The sequence below is a fragment of the Macrobrachium nipponense genome, chromosome 17, assembly GCF_015104395.2.
Source record: "Macrobrachium nipponense isolate FS-2020 chromosome 17, ASM1510439v2, whole genome shotgun sequence".
NCBI lineage: Eukaryota > Metazoa > Arthropoda > Malacostraca > Decapoda > Palaemonidae > Macrobrachium > Macrobrachium nipponense.
The window spans coordinates 44569893-44586774 of NC_087210.1; the positions used below are offsets into that span (position 1 = coordinate 44569893).

A 16882-nucleotide genomic window follows, 5' to 3' on the forward strand; every position below is an offset into this window, starting at 1 on the left:
TGTGGAAGCTCAGGGCTTAGGGAGATCCTTGCAAGCCCTCTAGAATGGCTTATCACTCCCTCCCCAAGTCCCTTTGCGTCCTTGCAAAGTTACAATCCCTGCCTTGTCCCACCTTGAGTCTCGTCCCTCAAGGTTCTGACTTATCTAAATTAAAGTAAACTATCTTAAAGAGGGCCATATGGCGTGTGTACAAACTAAAGGTTACAAGTGAATTGAACACGCCTTGCAACACATAAGATATTTCAACAACAAAAATTCAAAACAATCACTCTTCCCTGGAACAGAGCAGTACCAAACAATAAAAATTCTGCTTTACACGCACAACAAAATGATAAAAACAAAAAGACAGAAAATTTTACACATTCAGTCACTCCCCTTGACAATCAGGACACATGGCATCAATTTTTAATCACACTGCATCATGTCGATGTATTAAATTTCCTCAAAATAATAAAAAAAATATATAGAAGTTTATACACAAAAAAAAATTATGCAGTGGAATATAATGAAAATAACAGAATCTTCTCAGAGAAATACAAATAAGTAAAGAGCAGATGGGATTCATGAAGGGAAGAGGAACAACCGATGGTATATTTTGTCTGAGGTAACTAATGGAGAAATTCGGGGAAAGGCAAAGGGACCTACATATGGTATTCATCGACCTTGAAAAGGCTTATGACTGAGTCCCTAGACAAGAGGTATGGAGGAGTCTGAGGGAGAAGATGGTGCCAGAGAAGTACGTGTGATTGATACAAGAGATGTACCGGAATGTTTTTACCACAGTGAGGAGCAGTGTTGGGGAGACAGAGGGTTTTGAGGTGAGAGTAGGATTACACCAGGGGTCGGCTTTGAGCCCATTTATTTTTAACATAGTAATGGACGTTATAATAGAGGAAGTAAGGGAGGCAGTACCATGGAACATATTGTATGCGGATGATATTGTTCTGTGCACAGAGAGCAGGGAAGATCTGAAAATGAAATTGGAAAGATGGAGACAAGTACTGGAGGACAAAGGAATGAGAATAAGTAGATCTAAGACAGAATATATGTGTACTACCACTGAGGGGGATGATAGAGAAAGTATTCAGCTTGGTGGAGAACAAATAAAGAGAGTTGATAAGTTTAAGTATTTGGGATCTTTTGTTAACGCTGGAGGGAAATATGGAAGAAAAAGTAAAACATCGGGTGCAGGCAGGCTGGAACAAGTGGAGAGCGGCCTCTGGAGTTCTTTGTGACAAAAGAGTACCACTTAGATTAAAAGGAAAATTTCTTAAGACAGTGGTAAGAACAGCAATGCTGTATGGTACGGAAACAGCAAGCATGAGAAAAACAGAGCAGAAGAAGATGGATGTGGCAGAAATGAAAATGCTTAGGTGGATGTCTGGGGTGACAAGAGAGGATAGGATCAGAAATGACTACATAAGGGGGTTGACTAAGGTAGTGGAAGTATCAAAGAAAATGCTGGAGGGGAGGCTGAGATGGTATGGACACCTGTTGAGGAGAGATGAGGACAATGCTGGGAGACATGCTATTGGGATGGAGGTTGAAGGAAGAAGAAGAGGGAGACCAAAAAGGAGAAGGAAGGACTGTGTGAGAGGAGACTTACATGAGAAGGGAATTGATGAGGCAGAAGCGCAGGATAGAAATAGATGGAAACGGTTCATCCGAAACAACGACCCCATATAAAAATGGGAACCAGCTGGGAAGAAGAACAGAATCTTCTCAGAACTTAAATTTACATTTAAGACTACCACGTAAGAAATATAAAAATAAAAATGGAAATTCAGGCACAAAAAATTTCATCATCTGTGAAAAAAAAAAACTTACAAGCATTAGTGGAATTTATAGATTATAAAGAAAGGATTGGGTCCGGGTTGTGGCAAAATTTAACACAAAATAAAAAACAATAAACCATAATGATAAAATAATGTACATAAGCAACACAACCACAATACAACTAGAAATTACAGCACAAGAATATGATTCACAGGCAATAGCATTTGTTCTCAAAATAATTTGGATAATATAAATGGAAACAACATAATTCCTGACACATTACAATCTGATCGACATATCAAGAGATAAACAAAAATAAAACAACTGGTATGATTCTTAATCCTGGCAGACGTGGGTTGGCATTTACATACTCTGATCACTGACCCCTTTCATTTACTTTGCAATAGCATTTACTTATGACATGGGCTTGGGAACACGGTCGTGTGCTCTCGGCCTGGTGCCCACCTGCGCTCCTGTGTGTTCCACTGGCTCGTCTCCCAGATACCCGGCCAACACGGGGTAAGGGGATATTGGTTTATTGGTGTGAAACATTAAGCTGTCCTCGAGCACCGCATGCAAATGCGACAGGTGGTACTCGCTCACATCCCCTGTGTGAACATGCTGAATCACAGCAGAGAAGTGCTTGATCTCCTTCACACGATACACTCCTGTATATGATGGTTCGAGTTTGTGCTTCGACAGTTGCATTTTCTTCCAATAGATTCAATCTCCAACCTGTATTGGGGAATCATGAGCTCGAAACCATCTATCATACCGCAAGCAGTACTTTTTGTTTGCCCTCAACAGCAGACGTTGCGTAGCTTGGAACACTCGTTGGGTTGTGCTACAAAACCAGACCCGGTATTGTTCCATCTGTTGAGGGTCCAAGACCACTGAATATGGCAGTCGGATATCCGGTCCATACATCAGGAAGAAGGGTGTCCCTGATCAAGCTGTTATATACGGTATTAATAGCCATCTCAGCCGTCTGCAACAGAGACTCCCAGGAAGTCGGATTATCCGTGATGAGATATTTTAAGATGTTGACTACCTTTCTGTTGTGCGACCCAATGAGTCTGTTAGCAGGTGGCCGATAAGCCGCAATGGTGACATGGTCTACTTGTAAGAGGGCCGTAAATTTGCGAATTATTTCATTTACAAACTCACAGCCGTTGTCCGACACAAGTATTCTAGGACACCCGAATAGGTTTACAAGGGAATACAACGCTTTAGCCACTTCTTTTGCTGATTTGGCTGTCATTGCATACACATGTGTGAAACGTGTGAATGCATCCACAAACACAAATATATCTAGGTTGTCTTGCACTGTAGGTAGTGGTCCACAATTGGGCATTTGGAATCACAGTTCAGTGCTTTTTCATCGCATGCCAACCCAAAAGTAGTGCTCAGAGGCTCTTCTAAGAGGCCTTTCTATGCCTACATGTCCAGCATAAGGGCTAACATGAATCTACTATAGGTAACATGAATCTACTAAAGCTTGAGGAAGAACGACTCGGGCTCGGATATCTCCGGGCCTTTTTTCATATTTACATAACAAGACGTCTTCCTTAATGAAGAACATGTCTCTGGACAATTGCACAAAACTCGGGAACTCGTTGCTCTCACCTTTCACACAAGCCTTGATCTGGCTAATCCAAGCTTCAGACCCCTGATTTTCAACCAACTCTCGCATAATCCAACCACAAAATTCAACCACACTTTCATTCTCTGGGCATTTATTCTGGAATCCCCCGGACGGAGTTCCACCTGCATTCAACCAGCTACCAACTCGGCCACTCCCGTTCATCTGAGAGTGCTTACGAGATTCCCATTTTTTGCGTGTCATGCTTATGTTTGCTTGACTGTCAATGTTCAGAACTGTCACAACATTGCTGGCATTATTGCCTGCAGTGCCTGTGCCTCCGTCACAAAGTTTCTTTTGTCGTTCTTCCTTGCGCTTTGCAACATGAGTTGTTACTCTTATGATGTTCCTGGAGTGAGCATCCGCCACTCTATTACTTTTCCCAGGGATATAGTCAATCATTATGATGTCAAACTCAAAAATTTGCTCGATCCATCGAGCTTGGCGATTTGTAATCTCGCTCTTCTTCAGCAGGTACATTAACGGTTGATGATCTGGGAAAATCTTTATTTTGTGTTCCAGCAAAAAATAGCAGTGTCTCTCCAGCAACCATAAGACCTCCAAAGCCTCTCGATTGAAGGTACTATAATATTTCTCTGCCCCTTTTAATGCATGTGATGCAAAACTAATTGGTCTTTCATTACCTTCATCGTCAATCTGAGAGATTACTCCTCCTATCGCAGTATCACTCACCTCTGTAGTCACTAAAAAAGGGGCGATCGAACCTCAGATAAGCCGAGAGTTCATCACTCACTTGGGCATCTTTTAATTTCTGAAAAGTTTCTTCCTCTTTTTCACCCTATTGGAAATCAGGTTGCTTCCTTAATGCGTCTAACGGTCTCACTATCTGTCCGAAGTTCGTAATGAACTTCCGATAGTAACCCACGAGTCCGAGGAAGCTGGCTACATCCTTCGCATGTTTTGGTCGTGGAAACTCTTTGATTGCAACAACTTTATCGGCACAAGGCTTAAGGCCTTCAGAAGATACTAGGTACCCCAAAAACTCTACTTCGTCCTGGAAATACGTACATTTTTCTAAATTTATTTTCATCCCATGATGCCTTAATGCTTCCAAAACTTGTATCAGGTTAGCTTTATGCTCCTCTACAGTAGCACCAACTGCAATGATGTCGTCTAAATATACAAAAACCCCAAGGCCAATTATAGAGGCTAAAACAGACATCATTACTCAAGAAAAAATGAGCCGAAGCATTCTTTAATCCAAAGGGAAGAAAATTATATTCATATAGCTGATTATTTGCTATAAAGGCCGTTTTTGCTTTACTCTCATTATCAAGGAGTATTTGATTATAGCTGGACTTAAGATCCAATGTGGTGAAAAATTTACTCTCTCTTGCTTTAAAGCAAAAGCTCTTTGATCGAGAGCAATGGATAGGCATTAAACTTGGTATTGGATTCAATCGTCTATAATTAACACAGCCTGAGAGAGCCATCTTTTTTCTTAACTAAAACGATTGGAGAAGCCCAGTTAGACTCACTTTCCTGAATGATACCCTGCTCTAGCATCTGTTTTATCTTTTCCCCAGTTACTTGTTCATGACAAGCAGGTGTTCTGTAAGGCTTACTTCAAATAGGGGATGATCTCCTGTTTTTATTTTAAAAGGTAACTTATCAATTCTCTCTGGAGGCTCTTCTCCTATCGCCATCGTGTCTTGATATTCTCTTGATATTTCTCCTATGCAACTGCAGTAATTCAAAGGTGTTTCTTGAACAGCTGTTCGCAATAATTTTCTAAGCCAGGATTCACCGCGACCTTGACTCTGTGTAGTCAAGGCCGACACTGCGTTATTGACTTCTACGAGGTAACACACTTTTAAATCACAAAGAGACTTATTACTTAATTCTAATCTACTACTACTCACATTTACAAAAGGAACATTTGCCTTACCATCGATGATGGTAGCGACACCAGACAACATAAAGTCTGCCCACTTTCTATGGGGATTTATATATACCAACGTTCCTTCTTGTAGTTTCCTTGCCAGGACGAGAGGAAGGGAGTAGAGATAGGTGGGTGGGATTACCTCCCCTACCTCCAGGCTGGCAGGCACCACTTCCATATTCCCTGTGGCGGCCAGGGCAACTCGGACAGCAGCTTTTGTTTCCCCCAATACGGGAATCTGTTGGTATTGCCCCCCTCCTACAGGTATCACCACTCCCACTTCTCCTCCCTCCTGGCCAAAGAGAACCACTTTGTGCTCGCTCACGTACCCGATTCCCAGTATAATGGGAATGCCAGGTTGGTGGGTGGTAGGTACCACATAGAATTTGTGAGTCAACACTCCTCTGCTGAGGGAGATGGCTTGTTGCACTGTTCTGTGCAACATGATGGTATTCCCACTTGCACTGTGCAATGTTAGAACCCTTTTGATGCCGAAATGGTGCCTGTCACTAAGCGTTCCTTGATCAAAGAGACACATGTCCCACTATCTAATAGCGTGTTGTGGTTTTTTGGGTTTATTCCCACCTCTAGAATAGGTACAGCTACATCTCCACTCCTGCAAGAGGGAGGGGCAGTGTAGATGTCTGTCTAGCCTCCCCTACAGAAGTATTCACCCCCGGGGGCAGTGGGAGCACTCGTGGGCGGGGAAGGTCCACACCTACTTGCAGGCGGGAGGTGGCATTGCTCCAACTGGTCCCGCTGTCGCTCCTCTGGTCGCTGTTGCCACTGGCCCTGGGAGTGCTGGAGGGAGATTGTTTGTCAGCACTTGCCTTCCGCTCCTTCCTTGCGCCCTTCCCCTTCCTCTTGTGGAAGGGGGCCCGCAATTTGGTGCGGCGCTGTTTTTTGTACACTGGCTGACCAGGTGAACTGCTTCACCACACCCATAACAACCCCACTGTCCGAAGGAGGGGCATTGGGTGCACAAGTGACCCCTTCCCCTGCACTGACAGCAGAGTCCCCGGTTATATCCACCCTCCTCCCTCCCTTGATTCCCCTCTGTTGCTTGGCACTGGGGCCAGCCCTGGAGTTGGATGGGGCGGTTAGAGTACGTTTGTTTGTACAAGGATGCGTGACGGAAGCGAAGAAAGGACGGGGAGTAACCTGACCTCCTCCTTTATCTTGTTTCCGCCGCTTGCTATTCACTAGTTTTTGTAAGGCTGGAATAGCGTCTTGTAACGGCACTTGTAGTCCTTCATTTCCGTGGAGGATACCTATAGCAGCTGAGGGAAGGACCTCCTCCAATATTCACCTGCAAAAGGCATCTTTCTTGTCTTATGTTCGAACCTTTGCTGCTACCAGACTTTCATAGTTCTTTGACAGTCGATCGACAAAAGAGCCTACGGTCTCCCCAACCTTCATCATGGGGCGCTAAGCCAACCTTAACTCCCTTCGTTCACTCTCCAGGAGGCCAATACAGTGGATCATTTTCTTTTTTAATTTACCTCAATCTTCGGAAGAGCTATGGTTCCAACCCACTGTCATACACTGAGTGTTCCCAGTAATTTTCTGCTTGGCAACCAAAACTCTTTCCTCATCCATCCACCTTTCTGTAGTGAGTTCCACACACGTTAAAAAGGTCTCTACAGAGAAGAATCCTTCTTTGGGCTGCGAACCATCGAATACTGGCAGGTGCCCTCTAAGAACAGGTATTTTCCTCACAGGATCTGGTCTTCAACCTGTGGCCAGAGGCGGAGGCGGTAACATCATTCCCGATGATCTGGACCCATTTATTACACTTTCACTGTTACTATTCATGTCCAAGGCCCTCGCGCTTGTCTGGTTCCTGCCCCCACGCTATCTCCATTACATGAATGCCTTAATAAGCTCAATTTCCTTGTCTACTTTGTGATTTACCTCACTCCTTACGAGGCTAACTTCTACTGCTCTAGCGTCTCTTGCGCTCTCATCATCACTGTCAGTTATGTGGGCCCTCGTGCTTCGTATACTATACACCATTGTACCTCACTGTTTTTCACTTCTGCACTTAATTATCGAATTTGCACAACCACAATGACCCACAGTTGGCGTATTGTACATGAATTACGACACACCACACTACCTTACCCCACATCTGACACCAAAATTATGACCCCGACCTGGGTCACGTGGGTCTCTCAAGTTACTGTGGGTCATGCAGAAATCAAACGCTCAGTGATTAATTTAACACCAGTCTTATATTCTAAAGAAGTTACACAAGGGCTCGAGTGAGAGTGAAAGTAAATTCTATAGAAACCCGAGTTTCGGACCGAGGACGGAAACCAGCAGAGGGTACAAAGGGGAGTCACACATCCACCCTATTTCTTGACCGACGCCTAACTGCCCTGAGCCTCGAGGGGATGCCTTGGCCTTCTCTGTCTTTCCTCTAGTTCCCCACAAACCCCCAATATTTCCCCTCCTGGATGTGATTGGCTCCGGCCTGCTGACCAATGGGTGCCAGTATAGGTCATGCTAAAAAGCAACAAACTTTAAGGGGGATGCTGGGGGGAGGAGACGCTCTTCCCAACCTGAGAGAAAATAACCGTTGACATACCCAGGCGTCCTATGGAAGCTCAGGGCTTGGGGAGACCCTTGCAAGCCCTCTAGAATGGCTTATCAATATATATGAAATCTGATACATAGTACTCACACACACACACACCCACACACACACACATATAATAATATATATATATATATATATATATATATATATATATACTATATATATATATATATATATAATATATATATATATATATATGTATATATGAGGTTGTAGACTATAGGGGAAAATAAAAGCTAAAATTCCTTTTAGCTCAACAGTTTTGGCCTCCACTGGCCCTTATCTATTAACTGTTAATAAACAGCTCTCGATAAGGGCCAGTGGAGGCCAAAACTGTTTAGCTAAAAGGAATTTCAGCTTTTCTTTTCCCCTGTGTAATACAACCTCATATATCTATCTTCGTGAAAAAGGAAGACTAAAACCTCATATGTAGATATATATATATATATATATATATATATATATATATATATATATATATATATATATATATATATATATATATATATATATATGAATAATTATCATATCACCGTCCATTCATATAAATTATTCAAGCTACAAATGTCCTTTAATATCTAATTTGCTCTACCTCGGAATTGATATATTTTCATAAATGTAAACCGAAGGGGACTTTTTTAATTGATAATAATGTCGTCCCCTCATGGGATCAAACCACCGTCCAGCGGACAGGGACGAAATCAAGACGACATTGACGTTATCGATTCGGCTAACAAGTGAGGTTATGTTTATACCAATTCTGATCTTACAAATCACCGTCGAACGCGGTTATGTCGCTTTCCTGTAGACAGATGATTTGTAGTTGTTATTAGTTCAAATGATTAAGACATTTAAAAAGAGGATTTGGTTATTATTTTCCCATTCTACTTTAAATTTTATTCTCAGGACCAAGGAATTAATTTTTTGTAGAAAGACATCAAAATCGCCACACTTGCTTTTCCAAAGAAAAATCATATCTGCAGGTTTGATAGGGTTTATAATTACTGTTTCAAAATACTTCATATATAAGTTTGCTAACATAGGACTAAGCGGCTCCCCATACTGCAACCGAATTTTTGACGGTAAAAGTATTTCACCGAAGGAAGAGACGTTAGTGATACGGAGCTCTACAAGTTGCATTATTTTATTCAATTCTATGGGGAAGTGGTCAGCAAATGGTACTTTTTTTTTTTTTTTTTTTTTTTTTTTTTGAGGAACATTAATACATCTTTTATGGTTACTTTCGTGGAAGGGGAGTATGTGTCTATGCTGAGAAGTTTACGTTATGTACGGGGATATTTGCCGACCTAAATTTGTTGCAAAAAGTGTTCTGTATGTTTTAAATGTCATAACGTAGCCAGGGACTCTGGCCAGATAGACAACACCTTCCTTAAGGCAAGGATGAAGCGAATTAAGACAATTAACATAACCTACGGCAGCTTAGTGGTGACCCCAGGCATCACCTGAGGGCATATCTTACTATATACTTTGGTAATGCAACTCCTGTCATTCACTGCTTGATAAGGATGGAAGTAAGTCCTTAGTTTTAAACCAGAGTGTTTTAAAGGGCCTTTCATACTTGAGACGTATCCTGTTTTATCAGAAGTTTGTTTACAAAAATATATATATATATATAAATAATGAATAAATAAATAAATATATATATATATATATATATATATATAATATATATATATATATATGGAATCTGGTAACTTTCATATATATATATATATATATATATATATATATATATATATATGTATACATATATATCTAATATATAATATATTATATAATATATATATATATATATATATATATAAAAGATCCACACTGATAACCTGGTTTATCCAGTTGAACTATGTTTATGGAGATATTTACAAAGATTAAAGCTTTGTCCGTTCCATTCTCCTGTGGACGTAATCAAGTCCACAGGACGATGGACGAAAGCTTTAATCTTTGTAAATATTTCCATAAATATATTTCATCTGGATAAACAAATATATTACTATGGATCCTTCTATTGATATATATATATATATATATATATATATATATATATATATATATATATATATATATATATTTGTGTGTGTGTGTGTGTACTGTTTATAATCTGATATCCTATTCAATTTTGCCGAACGTTTGCACATATGTCCTGTGTTCCTACTGTTTCGCTTTTCATGCACTCTTGTGTAACCTTTTGCCCTTTGCCAAGGCTCTGGTTTCACTTTTACCTCATGGTCTTATTTTACTCTTCATCCTAAGTACAGAAGTTCTGCGCTTTGCCGGCCAGCTTCTGGTAGGAGCAACATTATTTCATCTTTGAAGTTCTTCGTATCCTCTTATGTTACTCCCCACCACCACCCCTTTTTATTCTTAGCTTCTAGCTCTGTTTTCTATCCCTTTCGCCTCAGGAAAATTGATAATCTATCTCTAAACTCCTTCCCTCATAGTTTTTCATTTCTCCTGTATGCTGTAATACCTCCTTCTAAGCTGTGGATTACAAGCGTGCAGTTCATATAAAAAGACAAACACAGTTTCACATCTTTTCCACTCCTAGTCATTCATAGAATCCCAGAAGAACTCTCTCTCTCTCTCTCTCTCTCTCTCTCTCTCTCTCTCTCTCTCTCTCTCTCTCTCTATCGCTCTTTCTCTCGATTCTCCTCTCTCTCTCTCTCTCTCTCCTCTTTTTTCTCTCTCCTCCTTCTCTCACCTACAGTCTCTCTTCTCTCTCTCGTGATTTAGTTAAAAAAACGCAGTTCGTCCTTTCTGAGGAAACAAACGAACGAACATTTTTCTGCAAACAATGTAACCAGGCAATAATCCAGATCTAATCTAAACATTTCATGAAATTACGTGTTAAATATACTCTTATTTCAGATGTGCTTTCTTAACAATCGCCTTATAGTAAAGACCAGATAATTTGCTATGTACGGTCAGTCTATTATTTACATAAGTGTAAGCTATTTCCGGGTTCCTTGTTTCCTCTTCTCTCTCTTCTCTTGCGGTTAAGCCTCTACCAGAAAAGTCGTCCCGTCGTACCGGGTAACCTTGTGTTTTTTTCAACATCGGTAGTAACGATTTACTACCTCGGAACTCGATTCTGCTAAACAGTACGCCTGGCATTCAGGTAAGGTACAGTTAAGAGATCCGACTCTGGGTATGTCCTTTGAAGTTGCGTCATATTCTCTCTCTCTCTCTCTCTCTCTCTCTCTCTCTCTCTCTCTCTCATCACACACACACACACACATTTGGAAAGCCATTACACTTAATTAAGGATATATACAAAAATGTCGTAAATAACACTGATGTAGCCGGCGGGCAACTATTGTAATATTTTCTGAAAATTAAATTGTTATATGATTCCATCCCCTTTGGTTATTAGGTGAAGTTGATTAACGACAGGTATTTATAAAATGTAAAAGAAGCCTGTTGATATGGTAATAAAGGCAGGTATCAAGATCGGGTAATCAAACAAACGTTCTCGAGTAATGAAATCGCTTTATAGTATAGTCTATCGTACAGGACGAGTTTCCCTGGTGCACACATTAATTTCAAGGAGTCCTATTTCCATTAGATTATCCGAACGTATTATTGCAACTTTTTACCATGCTGGTGGGAACGGTTAAGGAAGTGCAAAGTTGCACATACTGATATTATGCTTTGCACATTGATTTATGTCCTAGTCCCAGTGTCGCGTCTTGCAGCCAATTATTATATGGGCAAGTCCAGGCACCGAAGATGAGCGTCACAGATATGCTTATGGCTTGTGGCAAGATCTCTAACGTATAGCTTTTTGTATCGGTGCTCTGTAATATGTAAATGTAAACTTATAGGTTTTTTCATATAACTTTATTATCCTCAAGATCCCTTGCATGCATGATTTTTTATAGTGGTTATGTCTAGGGAAAATACATTTTTTTTATACTTCTGGTTTTCTCGACACTGATTTACTTATTTGCAATAAGAAAATTGGCGTCACAATACCAGGGATATTAACATCGAAAAATGTCAGTAAAAGATTAATAGAAATTAAATAATGATCAGCATTTCTCATTGAGTACGATATATTTATCCCTCGCGATAAACATTGCAAGTTCAAGTACAGGTAAGGGTCGTTGAGTAATAAATTAATGACGGAGGTTGGGTTCTTCGGGACGTTCATCTACGAGCGATCCATAATTAGGATCCACAAGAGTTATTCTGAGAATTCTATAAAGTGCCCTGTACGAATCCCCCAGCTGTTCCATTGTCTGCTGCGCTTAAAAGGTACGGGAAATAAAACAGGGATATACGTAGCCGTTTTAAGACTATGATATAGGAAACTGTTATAACTCCTCAGTTGTAATTTTCTGTAAAAGAAAAATATAGTGCCGGTTTTGTTTGTCTGTGCGTCCGCCCTTAGATATAAAAAACTGCTGAAGTTAGGGGGCTGCAAATTAGTATTTTGATCATCCACCCCTCAGTCATCAGACATACCAAATTGTAACGCTCTAGCCTAACTAGTTTCTACTCTATTTAAGATTAAAGTTAGCTATGGAGGATGCGTCTAGCAGCGCTCTCCGGAACTATGGGACGCACTCTCACTCTACCGCATCTAGTGAGAGCAGCTGCCGGTCATTTTTTACTTATTGTTTTTTAGTATTGAATTATCGCATATTGTGACTTGCAAATTTCCTGTCTTCACTGGTTGAAAAGTCCTAAATTCAAAATTAATGTGTGTAATAAAGTAAACCAGCGGCTGTATTCATTACGAAGACATTAACTGGAAGGCCACAGTGACATTGGATAATTCGATTGTTTTAAAAATAATAGATCATTGCTTTGTTTGAAAATTGTCTTTGGATTGTTTAAAATTTAACAGTGCTCCACTTCCCGTGTTAAATGATGGGTTGCGGGTCAGTGTCAATAAATCTATAAAAAAAATAATAAATAAATAAAATGGGTTACGGGTCGTTTTGCAAGCCATTTGGACCCTAATATTTATTTCGCAGCTCTGATCACTAGATGTATCAAGGAACTCTGTAACCAAATTTAACATTGATCTGCATGTGAGTCGAATGGTTCCTTCTGACGGGGAATTCCACGGGATTGCACATTTTTATTTTTGAAAGTGATGATCGTTTTTTCCACAGAAAATGGCGATTTGTTCGTAGAAGCGTCCGCGATATTTTGAACTTTACATATTATGGGCAGAAGAAACTCTCTCTCTCTCTCTCTCTCTCTCTCTCTCTCTCTCTCTCTCTCTCTCTGAGTCTTCGGGGTTTAAAAGAAAAAGTAGCTGCCCGTTCACTGATTCTCTGGAGAAGGTTCCTCATGACAAATGTTGAACAATTCAGAGGACGTGAAGTACATTTTCCTCCCGCAGAGTTTTTAATTGTCCCGGGAAAGTTTTCATTCCTTCATTGAGTCTTTCTGGAGGCTCTGTACAAAGATAAGCTGAATGGACGAAAAGGCGTTGTAAACATCCCTAGGCGAATGAGAATTTGTAAACAGAGCAGGCAACTGTAAAAAGAATCTCCATCACTCATTCGCCTTGACTGGCAGAGGAATTCAGTCTATATTTGTAGGCATCATTGCTGTGTGAATCATTGCCATAAGACGTGAAAGCCTCATATGCAGCTCGGCGCTGAACTCACAACTTAGAGTTGGTAGAGTTTTCACAGTAAATTTGAGTGAAGCCGAAAGAGAAATAGCTATACACGTGTAGACATTCATTATTTTTCCATACCTTTGCTTTTTTAATATTTGATAAGTAAATATAATCAACAGATGTATAGGTAAGCAGTTTAAAAATACTCTTGTAACTCACAGCTGTGGACTCGCTTCCCGCTTGTGGTTTCTCACGTGGGCGATGATGATCCAAACGTGACACACGCAGGGGACAGGTAGTTTAAGGTTGTGGCGCTCAATTATTGCAAGCATAAGATCTACAAAACCGAGAACAATTTCGTCTAGAGACAAAATGTGTCTATGTAATGAACACTGCGGCCATTCTCATCGCTTCAATTCGCTGCTTTCCATCGGTTTTACTATGATTCGTGGTCCTTGCTGTAACACGCTGTTCCTGGGTTCCTATTTCGTCCGAGGTGGAGATAGGCATGGGAGGGAATAATCGAGTTCTGGAAGTTCATTATTTTACGTTCCTACTGTCTTGTCTTTTCGCAATATGTGGATCGATTTTATAAATCGTTTGGATTTTAGTGCCCATTCATAGTTGCTTGACTGACAGAAAACAAGGCCTTTAATTATTATCTCGTTTAGGAGGAAGGTCACTTTGAATTGATAGAAGGAGAAATATATGAAGTATGTGCGTTTGGTGGCACCTGGAATCTCTCTCACAATATGTTATATAAAAAGTTTGTCATCTTATTGCATTGGCAGTGAGTTGTACCTCATTTCGTAGAATGACGAAGAAGTAAATCTTAGTTTCTAGAAAGCAAAGCATAAGGTGAAGAAAAGAATGTGGGTACATGAAGCGTGCAAGAAAAGAGAAAATGAAGGAGAGTTTGCTACTTTGTACAAGGAATTAATTGATGATGGAACAAAATGTTTCCGGTTCTTTAGAATGCCCAACAGCTGTTTCAGCATATTGTTCAATAAAACAGAAGCTCATTTGAAGAAGCAAGACAGAGACTGGAGAAAGGCTATAAAACCGATGGAATGATTAGCAGTTTATATGAGGTAAAATAATACAAATATTTTTTACTTACTTTTCTTTATCTTCCCGCCACTGGCCAGTGGCTTAAGGCTGATACAGTTCCTCTCCATCTGTCTCTATCCCAAGCCATTTCCCTCGCTTCCTCTGGGTTATGGATTTCTTCCTCAAGATCTCTGACAATTATGTCTATCCACCTCGTTCTTGGCCTTCCCAGCGTCTTCTTCCTATTTGTACTCCTGGGGTCTCTATTCCCATCCAACCTCTCAACATGTCCAAACCATTTCAGCCTTCCCCTCTTCAGCCTGATACTGACTGGCATCTCATCATTCCTACCAAAATCGTCCCATTTAATGCCAAGTACCCTCCTCGGCAGCTTCATCTCGAAAACATCCACTACTTAAATCCGTACTAGACATTTTCCTCAGAGATAAACAAATCTTAGGCATTTATTTTGCTGCCAAGTGACAGTACATTATTTTGTACGTTTAAAAATGACTAAATTAGTAATTTTTTGTGTCTCCAAGTCGGTTATTTTTACACGTCCGTGAAAAACTAAAAGATACCGGTGGCGACGATACCTAACTTCATGGAACGGAGACGAACTGACTCTGAGTGTCAAAACACGGTACTGAACCGGACACATGTGAATATTCGCGTCAGCTGAATTCAAAGTAACGTTATTTTTTTTCACTGACACATGAACTGAGCGGACGCGGCAATGATACTGCAATGTAAAATATCACTAAAGGCAGATGAACAAATCAAGTCTCATAGTTTCAGTAATATGATTACTTTCGTTAATTAAATGTTATTAATAAGTGAATGAAGTTCTGATATATTTATAGGCGCGCGCACGCACACGTGTGTATTATATATATATATATATATATATATATATATATTTATATATATATATATATAGATATATAATATATATATATATATATATATATAAATATATATATATATCTATATATATATCATATCTATATATATATATATATATATATATATATATATATATCGTGTGTGTGCTGTTGTGTTTCTATATATGCTTATGAGTGTGTCTATGCATGCATGTGCTACATTCAATGAATGTGCATGTGTGTGCAGTGAATATCGATATATATTTTTTCGCACCCTTGTGTGTGGTATGCCATATAAATCAGAGTCAGTTTCTGAGAACCTTTTATTAAGCTCCAGTTTGATGAACGCATGAAACCATTACATTGGCACTTCTTAAAAACGTGAGAATTTCAGAGAGGAAGACCAGGTTACTTGTAATCCCCCTTTGTCTATTGATGATAAACTGGCAATGGGCTCAGTGTTATTATAAGAAGTGACATCGGACTCCATGCCAAGAAATGACGTAGCTTACGCTTGGATAACTATGCCAAGGAGAAGCGCCTCTTAACATTTATTTGATATGCTGTGGCCAAATGCAGTTGTCTGTACAGATGGCTTATTTCCGTTCTCGTATATGGCAATCCTTCCAATGCTGTTTATTTAATTTGATTTTTGCGGGAACAATTTTCCGTATTCATTTTACTCCTAAGGAGCTGTTTCAAGAAACTTCTTGTCCTCTTTATTCTTATTTCTGTGTTTTCCCGAATGAATCTATTTTGTTGGAGGTTGCTAATCGTCTTAATGAGGTACATTTAATGATAATGCTAATAGCATAGATGAAAATAGCCTAACGTTGACTTCTCGGCTCAGGTTTCGGGGATGTTTGGAGCATCGTTGTTCCTTCAGGGATTCATTTTAATGAATGAATGTTACCCATCATTTCACTTGCTTGAGAATCAATGCCAAATTGACGTTGGAGCGCCCGGCATGCAAGAGTTTCTTCTGGCATAAGCAGTGCATTACCCCTCTTGACCTTGCTTTGCACATTGAGGCTTATCGCTCATTGCATATGTTTGAAAATGTATTTGATATACTTCGACTGCATTTTGTTTTAGAATTTGTAAGCTATGGACTCTCTCTCTCTCTCTCTCTCTCTCTCTCTCTCTCTTCTCTCTCTCTCTCTCTCTCTCAACTGGAGTTTTCCTATGTGGGTTTGGATATTGGTTGTCACAAAGAAGTGTAATCATTTGATCATTAACCAGTTTTAACTAAAATAAAAGAAAAAAGTTTTCTTGTGGGTCCAGTATTAAAATTAGTTTCCTTACAAAGAAAGTTATGAGTGATAACTTTTCTTACACCCCAAGGCTCGAATAAACTTTCAATTATATTGAGACAGACAGACAGGGGAAGGAAAAGGAAAACGAGCAACGAAGATGACATGAAATA

The 16882-nt window shown here is 39.8% G+C and overlaps 1 long non-coding RNA gene across 1 annotated transcript in view; it reads right to left on the minus strand.

The window, feature by feature from the left end:
- Positions 1-16882, minus strand: part of LOC135196206 (uncharacterized) — a 311142-nt gene that overhangs the window by 240801 nt on the left and 53459 nt on the right. The window lies entirely within an intron of this gene.